At 42.8% G+C, this 15046-nt stretch overlaps 1 long non-coding RNA gene across 1 annotated transcript in view; it reads right to left on the bottom strand.

The window, feature by feature from the left end:
- Positions 1 to 12687, bottom strand: part of LOC118935387 (uncharacterized) — a 153021-nt gene extending 140334 nt beyond the window's left edge. Inside the window, exons 1-4 of the long non-coding RNA XR_008995876.1 lie at positions 11552 to 12687; positions 7507 to 7589; positions 4904 to 4965; positions 3716 to 3807 (exon numbers count right to left, since the gene is read on the bottom strand). This is a non-coding gene — a long non-coding RNA (uncharacterized LOC118935387). The remainder of the gene's footprint in view (positions 1 to 3715; positions 3808 to 4903; positions 4966 to 7506; positions 7590 to 11551) is intronic.
- Between the last annotated feature and the right edge of the window lie 2359 nt (positions 12688 to 15046).

The following is a 15046-nucleotide window of genomic DNA, read 5'->3' as shown; positions in this document are numbered from 1 at the left end:
TGTTCCTTCCAATACAGCCCAAACTTCAATTATAAGGATTTTTCTTTTTGTTTTTTTAATTCTGGGCTCTGTGCTTCTTGGAAATGGTAGATGTTTGGCAGCTTTCTCTATTTCCTCTCATATACTTGGTCTACACAGATATCCTATCTTCCCTTTGGTCTTATTTGGGAATTTATATTTTGTCTGTTTACATTTCAGCAACTTTTGTTATTACAACTTATCTTCCTGATCTTTCATAGCTCTGCTGTGGGCTCTTGATTTGATTACTTTTTAAATCAATTTCAAAACATTTTGTCATAATTTTTTAAATAGACTTAAGTTTTTTAGAGACGTCTTAGGCCCCTAGCAAGATCGAGCAGAAAGTGGAGTTCCCATTTGTCCATTGTTGTCCCCACACACACATAGCCTCCCCGACTACCAAATTCTACACCAGAGTGGTACATTTATTAGAATTGATGAACCTACATGGAAACATTATTGTTACTCAAAGCCCACAGTTTACATTAGAGTTCACTCTTGGTGTTGTACATTCTATGGGTTTTAACAAATGAATGATATGTATCCATTATAGTTCATACAAAATAGAGTTTTGATGCCCTAAAAACCCTCTGTGCTTCTCCTAGTCATCCCTCCCTTCCCTCCAGCCCTTGGCAACCACTGATTGTTTTTTTACTGAATCCTTAGTTTTGCCTTTTCCAGAATGTCATATAGTTGGAATTATACAATGTGTAGCCCTTTCAGATTGGCTTCTTTTACTTAGTAGTAACACATATTTAAGTTTCCTCTGAGACTTTTCGTGGCTTAAGTCCATTTCTTTTACACACTGAGCAATATTCCACTATTAGGACGTACCACAGTTTATTTATCAGTTCACCTACTGAAGGACATCTTGGTTACTTCCAAGATTTAGCAGTTATGAATAAATCTATAAACATCAATGCACAGATTTTTCCCTAGACATGTTTTCAACTCATCTGGGTAAATACTGAGAATAATTGCTGGATTTTATAGTAAGAGTATGTTTAGTTTTGTAACAAACTGCCAAACTGTCTTCCAAAGTGGCTGTACCATTTTGCAACACCATCAGCAATGAATGATGGTTCCTGTTGCTCCACATCCTCACCAGCATTTGAAGTGGTCTGTGTTTGGGTTTTGGCCATTCTAATAAGTGTACAGTGTTGTTTGAATGTCATAACTTTCATCAGCTGGACTGAAACATTTTTTTGGTGCTCATACTTCACTTGATATTTGTCCTTTTCCTTTCCTCCTTTCTTCCTATAACATCTTTGTATATTATAAGATCCTTGATGGTTCCTTTATCACTTTTAATAAAAACATGATTTTCCTGTATCAATTTTTCACTTTCTTTCTCATGTTACGTCCCTATATTAGTCAACCATTTAATGGTGACTGAAATGGTGACATTAGAAGGAAAGGGAAAGATAGCGTAGCCTGTAGTTCCTTTTCCTTTCAGGCCTTCCTACTCATGAAGAAGCTAAAGGTAGAGACTGTAAGTAGAATGTGCACATATCAAGAATTAAGTTAGTTGTGTATGGTGCTTTTACTATTCTGATATAAACAAAATATATTTGCATGTGCAACCTACAAAATGTGGATTTTTTGTGTAACTTCAATGATTGTGCATGTAATTTAAACACTCATATTTATAATTAAAACTGGCATTGCACAATATGAAGACGAATGGTAAAATTCATGCTAATAACATTAAATTTTAATTTTTCTTTGCTTAGAGAGGCACTAAATAGTAAATAAAAAATATCATGACAAGTTAAGAGAGAGAGAACACAGGAGAAAGGGAAATGCTTTATATCTTAGGACCTTTAACACTTTTTGCCCTGACTTTTAAACAAGGGCCTTGCATTTCCATTGTGCACTGGAACCTCCAAATGATGTATCCAGTTCCACACAGGAGGTTAGTGCTGAAAAGGCCTGAGAGATTAGCCAGCACAATCCCTTCATCAGATAAGGAAGAAGAGGTCCAGAGAGGTGAGGTTCATCTTGCTTGGGAGAAAGGGAGGGCAGAAGAGGAGGAACTCCCTCCAGCTTCACGCCCTAGGGAGTGAGCTGAAGCTGCCCTGGCACACACCAAATCCACACGACCCACACCTCTCCGCTGGGCCCCGGCCCAGGTTCTTTGGCTCCTCCCCACCCCAGCATGGTCCTGGAGTCCCCAGCGCCTGCCTCATCTCCAAGGCTGGAGTGCAGGCAACCCAAACATGTAGCATTCTTTGCAGCCACTGCATATTTTGGCCACATTCCCACCATCCCCGATCCCCCACTAGCATTACTCCCACACAGTCCACAGCCAGACACGATCCTATACCCACTGCATTCCACCAGCCTGGCCACCTGGGACTTTGAACAGACATGTGTTCTCATCCTGGGAACATTCCTTTGGCATCTACTAAGTCCACACAGCCATTAAAAGTTTGAGAAATGATTCATTAGAGGTGGCGTTTAGGGGAGTCCTGACGCAGTGTCCTGAATCTTCCTCCTTAGACCAATTTCTTCTTTGCTATGAAGACAGTGTGGGACGTTAACAAAAGTGAATGCCAGGAGAAGCATCGGGAAGACATGAGGTCTTTTCCTACTGCTCTAGTAAAACCCTCACTGTGAGGTTGGAAACGTTGAATTTTGAAAGAGTTAACATTTTTTCCCAAGGCAACTGACTGAATTGTTCACATAACAAGAAACTTTCATCAGACATCATGTCCTCTGATAGTCCAGCTAGCATCCCCTATGCACACACTATTTTCACTTTTTCAGGAAGTAAAGAGAAAATGGACGCCTTTACTCAAATTACAGTGACACAATTCAACCCTCCCCTACAGCCCTAGAGCCCGAGGCACTGCCAAAACACAGCAATGTGTGAAAGGACACTGCGTACCATTTCATTCCATTAGTTGGGAACATGATTTTGAACTCCACCCTGCCTCCCTCCACCTACATTAAACCCTAGAAGGATATCTGTTTCAAATGATATGTTTTCTGGAACTTACTTTGAGTTGCCTGAAAAGTATTTCTAATCAAAGCATTTTGGCACCGTCTCTGGCTGGCTGGGGGTGGGGGTGGGGGGTGAAGCCAATTGGGACTGGGTGCAGAGGACTGGGGAAGGGCCTCCCACCCCGGGGACCACCACACCCTCTCCCAGCTTGCAGGCAGTTCGGGTTTTCTCCCAGCCACCACCAGCCGTAGGCTTTACAAAGAAGGACCAAAGCCCCTGGCTTCAGGTCTGGCACTGAAAGGGTCACACCCCCTCACAACAGCCCTCCTACCAGACCCTCTGCTCTGGTGGATTCTTTCTTTCCAATGGCTCCTATATGTTGGGCTTTTAGATTCTTTTTGCTTCCTAAGCTTTCTCAACAGGAGTCAGAATTCAGTCCTCCAGTCCAGTTCTCCTACTGCTCTTCCAAAACCAGTTCAAACGCAACTGGCCCTCCAGGCCTTCCTCATTGCTCTGAGGAATGCTCTAGAGCATTCGAGCAAGGCCTGTCTTCTAGTACATCATCTTAACTCTTGTGTTTACATCCCCCGCTGAACCAGAACCCAGAAACAATGACTTATTTTTCAATGTCTCCCCTTCCACCTGAATGCCCAGTGCAGGCCAGGTATGTGGGCACACATTAGGTGTTGGGCAGACTAGCTGGATAAATTAAACGTTTTCTGCTGCAACACAGCATTTTTGTTAACATACCTGCACAAATGCTCAGTTAATACCTGTGATGGTCTCTGATTTCAAATGGATGAATGTGTTCTTGTCGTGTTCTCAGGGCCCCTCCTCCATCACTGCAAAGGCCATAAGCAAGGTTGTCACATTCATGAGCTCTCAAAGTCCCCAGGGCCACCCGGCCCAGCTGTAGGACACTAGGGGCCTTTGAGGAGCTTTGAACAAATCTGGAATTATTTATAATTGAAAATCAGTCTCTGAGAGCTCCTCTAGCCTTGAAGGAGTTTATTATTCTCCACCCCCACGTGCTTCCCCTGTTCCCTGGCCTGGTCCTCTGTTCTGACATCCTCCCCCATTCACAGCACCTGCACCTTCGGGCCTCACAGCACCTGCACTTGGGCCGGGAGTGAAGAGTCGCAGACCACCCTGCACGCCTGCACATACCCCTCTGACGGTGTCGGGGCAGCAGAGAGCCACAGCAGCCAGCTGAGGCGGAAACGCGGCCTGCCTGGCTACTCCAGGCTCACCTCAGCAGGGGCCTGCAGATGGGGAGCTGGGATGGAGGCCTTGGAGCCGACCGTTTCCAGCCCCGGGGCCCATATCGCCCATCCTCCACACCCTTGGCCTGAGCCGTCCCTCCCAGGACCACCGCAAGCTCTCGGTCCCCTGAAGCCATGCACGCTGAGGCCAGGGGACTAAGGGAGCAGGACAGTAAATCAGACCTGCAGACAAGCACAGATCTTTTAAACTAGTGGACAGTTAGACAACTGTTTTAGCTGCAGAGCTCTTTCTTCAAAAGAACCTTACCAGAAAAGCCAATGAGCAAAACCAAGAAGGCCCGGGAAGAACAGCCCAGCCTCTCTCTGGGTTTCGCTGCTAGCAGGCCAAGGTGTTTTCATTTACTCCCCTTCCTCAGCTCCCTCCCACTCCTGACCCGCAGAAACACCTGGCAGCTCGGAGCTAGGCAGGCCCCGCTGGGTGGCCAGCCCTGTGCCAGCGAAGCGCGGCCCAGAGCAGCCTCCTCCCGCCCAGCCCGAGCGGTGACGGAAGGCAGGCGCACTGATGAGTGTCGTGGTCAGAATATTCTTTCATGCGAGTAGTACCAGCTTAATTAAAATGAGGCTTTGCTGGAAGGATACTGGGAGCGCTCACACACGTACCTGGGCTCTCGGGGCCTAGAACTGGCCCCCACACCGTGGGGACCTTACTCCTTACCTCCATGTGATGCTTTTCTTTTTTCACGGGGCTTCATTCTCTCCAGTAGAGATGGGTCTCCTCTGTGTGATGGAAAACAGCCTCTGGAACCCTAGATTTCCACCCATCCCTCCAACCTTCCTGAGTTGACACCTTCACCACCAGCTCTTCTTAGACTGGCCTCTGATTGGCCCAGGTTCTGTCACGTGCCTGTGTCTTAACCAATCACTGTAGCCAGAGGGGTGGATCCCGCCTACCCCAGGGTGAAGAGCCCAGAGTTGGGGGCTCAGAACCACGAGGAAGGGGACTGGGAGAAGTGGTTCCCCCAGTAAACAAGGGCCCCTTCTAGGTTAAGGATGGTGAACAGTACAGGTTCTTAACATTTTGACAAGGCTTCTGGAACAGTGTCCTAACCAAAAGGAATGATCCCTGTGAATTCAACCTCAAAACTAGAGACCCAGGCAAGGACAGCCTCTGTGCTCCTTGGGCCACCCACAGAGGGAGCCATCCGCACTCCCTCCCTCACAGCCAGAGCCAGCCCCACGCATTAGCTGGGAGCATGCGTGTTGCTTTTCTTTTCAAACTTGATTCGACTTGAAAGGATTCTTCATCTGGTGCAAGTGAGTAAGGGAAAGTGTGTTGGTTCAGTGGTGCAATAAATAACCTCTCATTATGAGAAACGTGAGGATGCAGTCGCCTCAGCCATTTGGTAACCATAATCTGACATTACAGAAGCCTTTCTTGTGAGACCAGAGATATCTGAGCCACTTCCCTTTTCAAACAACTTCAGCTAATGGCTCTCCATGCTGTTAGTGGAATGAGTCCAAGCTATCTTTGATTTGTGGCCACTTGATTGGGTCCTGAGAGGAGAGGCTCAGCTTTGCAAGGAGGAGTGATTGCCTGGGAACACTGCAGAGTGCTAAATTTCCTGTGGAGTCAGGAGGACCACTATTTGGAGAAACTGAACTCCTCTGGAGAGCTGAAAATATTTATCAAGGCTTCTCACTCCCATGCTTGGCCCCCCTCACTCTGACAGCTCGCTTCAGCCCTCTCTCTGCCTCTCTGGTTTTCCTGACGCTGGGAATGTTTTCTTAGAAAGGGGATGGGGATTGGGTCTTCCTGAGTCCTCTACACAAAGCCAGAAGCCAGGTAGAAAATGATCCAGCTGCACAGCCTGGCTAACAGGTCAAACCACCACATCCTTAGGCAAAAGGTCAGTCCTCAGAGTGCACTGAAAAACTTCTGCCTATGAACTTCACGTTCTGTCTGGAGAGGCTGTAGGGCAGGCGGAGCGGGAGGGCAGCTGTGTGTGCCCGTGAAGAAACCTTCTCATAGTAACAGGAAGAGAGACACTATTTTGTGTAGTCACGTTGCATGGCCACCTGCATGCTTCTCGGCTAACCCACAGGCCCATTTTAGGAGTCTTTGGTGCCATTTGATCTAAAAGAAAATGACAATAGAGCTCAATACTGTGCCAAGCATGCTTCACAGGTTGAAGAAAGAGCACCAAAGGGACGGGATTTGTTTTGACAATTGGAAACCTGGCTTCATTTTCAGAACCGTAACAACCAAAGATTATCCCAGGCTCAGAAGGGACTTGGTCTTTTTAATAACCTTTTGATTTTGGAATAATTTTAGATTTACAGAAAAGTTGCAAATATAGTACAGAGAGTTCCTATATATCCTTCACTCAGTTTCCACTAATGTTGCCATCTTTCATTATCATTTCTCATTTGTCAAAATTTAAAAATTAGCATTAGTACAGTACCATCAATTAAACTTCACGCATTATTCAGATTTCACTAATTTTTCCACTAATGTCCCAGGATCCCACATGCATTTAGCTATCGTGTCTAGTATCTGCGATAGTTTTTCAGTCTGTCATTGTGTGAACCTTGACAGTTTTGAAGGGTGCTGGTCAGGTCTTTCAAAGAACATCCCTCAATTTGGGTTGTGGATATTGTCTCATGAATACACTTAAGTCATAGGTTTTGAGGAAAAGTATCCAGAAGAAAAATGCTTAGGGAGGATTTTTTTAAAGAATAGTAACTCAGAAGTTACAAGCTGACCTGCCTTCAAACAAAATAATGTTTTGCTTGTTCTGTCTGTATTTTTAAGAATTTTATGCTGAATTTTTTTATATTCAGATGTCTCACTTCTCTTTAAAAATAGAACTGGTGGCTGCAGGCTTCCACAGCCATCAGAAGTGAGATGTCTTTTTAGGGCCCCACCCGGCCTGTGGCCTCCCCAGCTCTGAGGCCTGGCACCAGCTGCCTTTGGTTGTCACGTCCCCAGTAAACAGTGTCTTCCCTACTTCTGTCACAACAGGAACGGCTCGAGAGAAAGCAAGCAAGAGCAATGAATGTGGTGAATAGAGTGCCCAGGAAACTGCATTTCTCCTGATAACAGGAAAGGTGTGAATGCATGCCCTGAAGCTGCATGGGATTCTCTACATGACAGAGGCCTCACTGCACATGGGCAGCAGAAAGGAGGGGTGTGGGTCAAGAGGGAAGCCGGTCATAAGGGAAGGAGGTGGGTGAAGGGAAAGGATGCTACAACTTTCCCCCAAAACCCTTCCCCAGGCCAAAATCACGTCCCTCCCCAAGGATAGCCCTGTCACCTACCTGGACACACCATCCGGGGTCTGCATAGCTGGGCCTGCTCTGGGCAGGAATTCCAGTACTGCCAATCACACTGCAAAGAGGACCTGTGAACAGAGAGAGGATCTTCCATGTCTTCCTATCGTCCCTAAGATACAGCCTGCTCCAGCCAGAGTGAGGGTCTGACTTCTCTTCTGCTCCCCTACACCTGCTGTCTGTGAGCCGGACACCCGCCATCACATGGGCTAGAATTCTGAGTCCCAGTCCCCCCTACCCCAGATGAAGTGATGACAGGCTCCCTGACTCCTCCTTCCCTTCCCGATCCTCCTCCCCTTTCCCATCCCATGTGTCACCCCAGCCTTAAAGGCTTTAGGGTCTGTAGAGTGTGACCACCCCAGCTGTTGAGGTGGCAACCAAGCCAAATCCTCAAGTCTCTGAGCCACTAATGTGATAAGTCAGACCCAGTGCACCACCAGAGCAAGCCTGGACCGGGGCCTCAGGGGAAGGAAGTGAGCACTGGACCAGGAGCCAGAGGATCTAGATCCAGTCTTGATTCCAGTGCTGTATGTTGTCAGGCAAATCACTTAACCCCTCTGACCCTGCATTATCTCAACTATCAAATCAGGTCACATTATTATTATCATTATTATTATTTATACTGAAGTACACACAATAAAATGTACGAATCTTAACATACAGCTTGAGTTTTGACATGTGTATGCCCTCATGTAACCATCACCCAGATGAGGATATCAAGCATTTTCACTACATTTTTTTTCCACCTTCAAATCAGATCACATTTTTACTTGTATTGCCAACCTCCTGATTTCTGTAATGTGTGAAGATGATCAAGAAACAATAAGCTTGCTGACTGGTTCCCTTCACTCCCAAATCCAAATTATATCCTTCTCTATGTGCAAAGCCTCCCGACTTTCTCCATCAGTGAATCTGTATCACATTCCCTGCTCATGTATTAACCCTGACCCCTCCCCCTGATAGAATTGCCTTGAGGACAACATATTCATATTGGACATAGGATCCAGTGCTGTGTTATTTACTCTTGTACTTGGTATAGGGCATGTCAATAAATGTTTGTAAAATGAAAAAATTAAGCAAGAAAATTACATAGTATATGTAAAAGTACTTTGTAAACTATCACGTTTTATCTGAACATGGAGGGCTAGGAATGGTACCCAGCTAGTTCCTGGGTAGCTGACCTCACCTAGCCATCCCTCATCTCAGAGAAGCTATTCTGACCCACAGCCACTGCCTAATACAGGATCCTGCCTTCTGATCAAAGGTGATTGGGCCACAGGTTGGGCCACACCCAAATAATCTTCCATTTAGACAAAGAAGACACAGTCTCTCATTAGCAGGCACAGATTCACCTTCAGGGAGAAGGAAAAGGAGTCCGGTAAGGGCAGAGACACAAGCACTTCCCTGAGGCCGGAACAGGTTGGATGGCTGTCCTGAGACTCAAACCCTCAATCTCACAATTGATGGTGGGAGTGGCCTCTCCCTAAAGAGACTCAAAGATACTTCTCTCAAAGGAGGACAGGAGGCTGAACCATAGCCAGAAAGAAGTTCCAGAGAATTCTGCTTCAGCCTGCATGTTATTGCTTGAACTGAGGTCCAGCAGTTTGTGGCTACACCAGGAGGCCTCCCAGGACCCTCTGTGAAGAGTGGCTGGCTCTGAAGGGCTGGGAATCCACCAAATCAGATGAACAAGCTTGCAATAGCCAAAAGTGCGCACAAATCATACAAGCAAAGCAGCAGAACCAGGAGAAAGACACACAGCGAACTTTGGGCCTGGCTAGCAGGATCCTGGTGAGAACAGATTCCTCATCCAGGAACTGGAAGTAACTTGGATGGTGTTTGTCATAAGATTACGAAACACTGTGGAACTTGTGTTTCCTGTAATTTGCCTGCCTCCAAGGAGCTCATGTTTATTGATTTTCTTCTGTAAAAGGCAGAATTATCAATTTGGTTTGCCAGTATTGAAAGTTCTTGGGTTTCTGAGGACCCTTATTCTTTTCAAATCCTCAGAAGTTTGGAAATGATAGGATGAAATGAGCATTTATTGAATACACTAAACACAGGTATTGAATATATTTATTGAATTTACTAAATATTGAACATGTGTTAGGCACTGAACTAGGACTTCTACAAGACAGTAGTGAATTTAATCCTTGCAAGACCTCTGAAAGTTATTACTATACCCATTTCACTGAAGAGAAAATCAAAACTGAAAGAAATTAAACAGCTTGTGCCAAGTCCCACAGATAACATAAGCCAAAACCAAGATTTTGACCCATGTTTGTCTCAATTTTCTGCTCTTTCCGTGGCCCATACTCCCTCCCTGTGACAGCTCCTCAGGGCCTTGGGAATCTGAGTCCATGAAGAGAAATACTTTGGTTATTGAGTCCTCACTCCTGGGCAGGAATGAGGGGAAATATTGAAGCCCCAAATTTATATTATATTATCCCTTTTTCTAATCTGTTATTTTTAGATTCATATCCTTAATCCATCTGGAATTTGTTTTTGAGGAAAGCTAGTTTCTATCATGTTCTATGTAGTTTCCATTCTATCAAGAATGGAATTTAGTTTTATTTTCATTTCTAGCTGGATATATGCTCATTTAGAGAAAAGCTACATTTTCTGGTTTGTCATATTCAGCTACCTTACCAAATTTTTCTCGTCATTCTAGTAGGATATTAAAGTCACTAAATTCTGAATATATTTGTCTACAAAAAAAAAGATTATTTATTTGGTTTTTCTTCAGTGTTTTTTATTTTATTGCTCTACTGCATTATTTAAAACTTCCAAAGCAATACTAAATAATGATAATAGCAGTCAATGCTATTTATTCCTGATTTTAAAATGGCTTCACTATTTCATAGTTGGACACAGTCAACAGTCATTACCATGTTTAAAAAAGTCTTATTCTATTCCTATTTTACATGGACCTTTATTAGTAATTGCTGCTAGATTTTATCAAATGCCTTTTGCCATCTACTGTTAGAATATGTTTTCTCTTTTAATCTAACATAGTAAATTTTTTTGATAAATTTCCAAATTCCAAACTATCTTTACATACCCGAAATAAACTTGACTTGACTTAGTTTGATTCTTTTTTATTACTTTCTACTGGATTTGGCCTTACTTAATCTTCTTTAATATTTTAGCTTCTACATTCATAAATGAAATGGTCTAGATTTTTCCTACCTTTATCACATTTTTAATATGTGTAACATATATGTAATACATGTTATATATGTAATGTATATGTAGTGTGTAGATATGCATGTAATATATATGTATATACATGTGATATATATGTGTGTGTGATATGCATATATTTGTTATATATGTACATATATTACTTAGGAACTTTGTCTTTTTCCATTGCCTAGGATAGTTTAAATAATAACCTACCACAGTTGCATGGACGTGGCACAAAACTCCTGAATCAGAGACAAAAGATAGTTTATTACTCATAGCAACAGCAGTGGTGAGAGATGAGCATTTCTGTGCCGATTCCTTAAGCCTGAGTTCTCACAGGACCGTGTGAAGAGAATGAGATGGTTCCGGCACATGCAGGGGTTGGATTACAGGAAAGCAAGTCTAAGTTTAAGGAGCCTGATTATTTTATAGTGGGCAGTAAGCATATTTGCTCTTTGTGGTACAGTGAGACACACTCTTTATCTAACTTAGCATTAAAAAGCCCCAAATGAGGTTATTCTCTTGAGGTCTTTAGCCAAAATGCAGCACTCTACATCGCTGGTTCTTTCCTCTCCTGCCCCTCTGATACCATTCGTGTGGCCATAACAATATGCAGAACACACATGCACACACACACACATTTGCTCTCTCTACATTTCTAAAATGTCCTTTAATTCATCCTCAAAGACTGAGGATAAGAGGGGGCTACTATTGCTGAAAGAGGAACAAGGTCAACTAGTGAGAATGATGATTTCTTTACCCATCTTCTCAGCAACAATAAAAATGCAGCTACAGCTCAGTTTAAGCAAACACCTAATGAAGATTCAGCTTTATAGAAAATAGTTACCTTAATATTAAACCCATTGAATAGCCTTCATTCTTGAAAGCACTGGAGTAGAAGTCCCTTACATGTGGCAAGCTTCCCTCACATCTATTCCAGGAAAAAACTTACTCTGAAAGATAAAATGCTTCTGAAGCCTGGCTTTTTTTTCCCCAGATTTGACACCAGAGTAACTGAAGTCAGATAAGCAATGGACAAAATGCAAAATCAGATTCTAGTTTCCGTCAAAAGCTGAACTAAGCAACAATCCTGAACTACCACATCTGAAAACCAGGTGGCAAGACATGATTTTGAAAGATGGACTTCATCTGCCCCCTGCTGTACTCTAAGTAAATGACAGGACTTCCTAATGGAGGTTCAGCAGGTAAGAGCCCCATTGGGCATGTGCTAGCAACCCTTGCTAGAATATCAGTGTTCTGGCAAAAGGGACTGTGACTGTGGTTCACCACTGTCTCCCCAGCAGGTCATGTAGTTGGAATATAGCAGGCCTTCAATAAATATGTGCTGAATGAGTGAACATACAGGTAAGGAAGACGGGCTTACATACTCTGCTTGCATAGGCATAATACCAAGAGCAAACTGGCCAAAACAAAAGTTGCAAATGTTTAGAAATTCCCAGTAAGTGTTTGAGATAAATTTGTGGCAAAGGGGCATGCCTGATGTCCTCTGATAAAGTAATAAAGTTGGAATATTCAGATTTAAGGATAAAAGTAGATTTTCTAAATCTTACTGCCAAGAAATAAATCTTTGAGAGTTGAGCGTATAAAAGCCTCTGAGGTTAAAAACACCATCTGATTGTCTCCAAGATGGCAGAACTAGTTGAGAGATCATGAAGTTCTCTGTGTTTTCATCTCTTTCACCAGACTCCCTGCTTTTATAGGATGGAAAAGGTAGGCATCATCTTTAGTTGGAGGGAGATTTATTGAATATAAAAGAAGTCATGTTAGGGCTGAGATTTGGACATTTTGTATGTGCCTAGGTACCTGCCCTGGAGAAACTGAGGCTTCACTGAGGAGTCAACAAATAAGTTTATGCAGAACAATTCTGAAGGGGATAAAATAAGGTGCCAATGAGTGTGATACAGAATATGCCCTAGGGAGAAAGGTTCCCACCAAGGGAATGTTCCTACGTCTGAGACCAACACTGGCCATTTCAGGTTTCTCACTCCATACCTCTAAACAAGCAGATAAAACAAGCAGAAAAAACATGGGTGGGGAATGCCTACCGTTTTAGCTGAGGTCATGGTTCCTGGTATTCAGAGAAAATAGGACTGGTGCTGAATAAGACGGGCAGGAATGAATGTTGGGAAACGAGGGGACCTCTGTGCACTGCCTTGCTTAACAGTGCTAAGTTAACAGGACTAGAGCAACCTTACAGAAACCGAGGACCACCCAGGCTCAAATCCCTCAGGAATAGACTTTTGGGTTCCTCCCCCAGGTAAAGCCGGATGAAGTTGTGGCTGAGGGGAAAGGAATCAGGAACCGAGTTAATAGCAACTATGGCCTTATTTTTCTCCTCCCTTGGTCACTTATGTATATAAATATGTATACTAATTCTCATTTTCTTCCCCTCTCTCTTCTCCAACTATTCTATATAGTCTCTGTTGATTCATTTTACAATTTCTCCACGGTTGACAGGGCATTAAGATGGGGTTGTGTTTAAATTAGGAGAATGAACATCAAAACAAAATTTAAAGTTGAATGCAATAAATTGAAGCTTGGGACTTCCCCTTTTGAGGAGCCAGTAGCATATTCTGTATAAGGGCTATACTCTGCACTGTGTTAAGCAGAGGGGAGACTTAGGATGGAAGTTCCCATGGGTTCATGTTTCCAGCTCTTAGGACAGTGCCTGATAGAGTCAGACAATATTATTAATTAATTACCTGAATTGTCAGAATTGTAAACACGTCTTTGAACATATACTTAATATATGTTTAAAAGGAGAGAGAGTCACAAAGGCTATTTGAATTCCACCACCCACCGCAGCTGGAACTTTGATCCCAGTGAACAAAGAGAATCCCTGCTCTTTATAACCTAACATACTCCCATGGATGACATATAATACGTAAACAAATGAGGTATCAGGTGCTCAGAAGATACAAAAATAGGGGAATGCCCCAGAGATACTTGAGTAATGGTGGTTCAGAAAGGTATCTCAGAGGAGCAACTAACAATTGAGATCTGAATGATGAGAAGGAAGATCTGGTGAAAGATTGTTTTTAGCAGAATCAACAATAAGCATAGAAGCCCTGAGATAGGCCGTGTGTTTAAGGAGTCAGTGTGGCTGGAGCACAGTGAATGAGAGGAAAGGAAGATGCACTCAGAGATACGCAAGAGATTGAGAACCACGGGATTAAGTGATATACAAAGCAGTGTGGAGATAAATGGCTTTATTTTCTGATGGTGAATGGTGGAAAGGAGTTGTGAGGTATGATGGGGCAGGTCCTAGAAGCTCTGGTAAGACAGTGTTCTCAAGACTGCTCAGGAAGGTGTATATGTACAAGGCTTGTAGAGGGCAGTGGTTCTACTTCTAGTTTATCCCAGTCTCCTGGTTATTAGCAGAGATGTGCACAAAGATGTAGGTATAAAGTTATCCATTGCTGTATTGTTGACCAACCAAAAATGAAAGTGTCAAATATGCATCATTGTGAAACTAAATTATAACAAAATAAAATATAGCCATTAAAAAAGCTTAAAATATGATTTACTGTCATGAGAAAAGGCTCATGTACATTAAATAAAGAATACAGGTTTTAAAACCATGACGTGCAGCATGTTATCAAATTCAAACATATACTTACTTGTACACACGAATACATATAACAGACTAGCAGGAAATACTCCCCCCAAAAAAGTATCGGTGCTTATTTCTGACAAGTGCAAAGTATTAAGGGTGATTTTTTTTTTGTATTTTAAAAATTTCTTGCACACATCTTATATTGACAGAAAAAAAGGTTTTTTGTTTGTGGGTATTATTTATTTTAAAGAAATGGATTTACAATACAGTCCCAGTTCCCACTGTAGGCAAGTGGAATCTGGTGTCTGACCCAATCTGTTTCTGATAACCAGGAGCATGACATGCATGGGTTTTGAAGTATTAAAAAAAATTATCCAAAACTTGGAAATAACACAAAAGACAATGCAGCATGTCCTTTCAAAGTCATACTGGGGCATTGTTTAACATGGGGACCCCTGGGGCTTCCCAACACTTGCAGGATTCTGTAGTCCTTTATTTCCAACTACATTAACTGCGTGAGGCCAAATTTTCTTCATATATTTCAGGCAAAACAACATATTTCAACATATGAATGCAGAAGCTGATATGAGAATCCAGCTGTCTTTTGATAAGCCAGTGAAGTATTGTATTTACAAAAGGACAAAACAATGCCTTTTTTCTCAAAATAATCAAATCTGGCTATTTTTCATTTAAAAAGTTAAGCCTATTATTTTTAAATTAATATTTAAACATTTTTGTTTTAACTGATAGTAAAGCAAATATTGA

The sequence above is a fragment of the Manis pentadactyla genome, chromosome 2 (genome assembly GCF_030020395.1).
Source record: "Manis pentadactyla isolate mManPen7 chromosome 2, mManPen7.hap1, whole genome shotgun sequence".
Lineage (NCBI taxonomy): Eukaryota > Metazoa > Chordata > Mammalia > Pholidota > Manidae > Manis > Manis pentadactyla.
The sequence above is the reverse complement of the archived record's forward strand: the minus strand, read 5'-3'. Positions and strand labels throughout refer to the sequence as shown.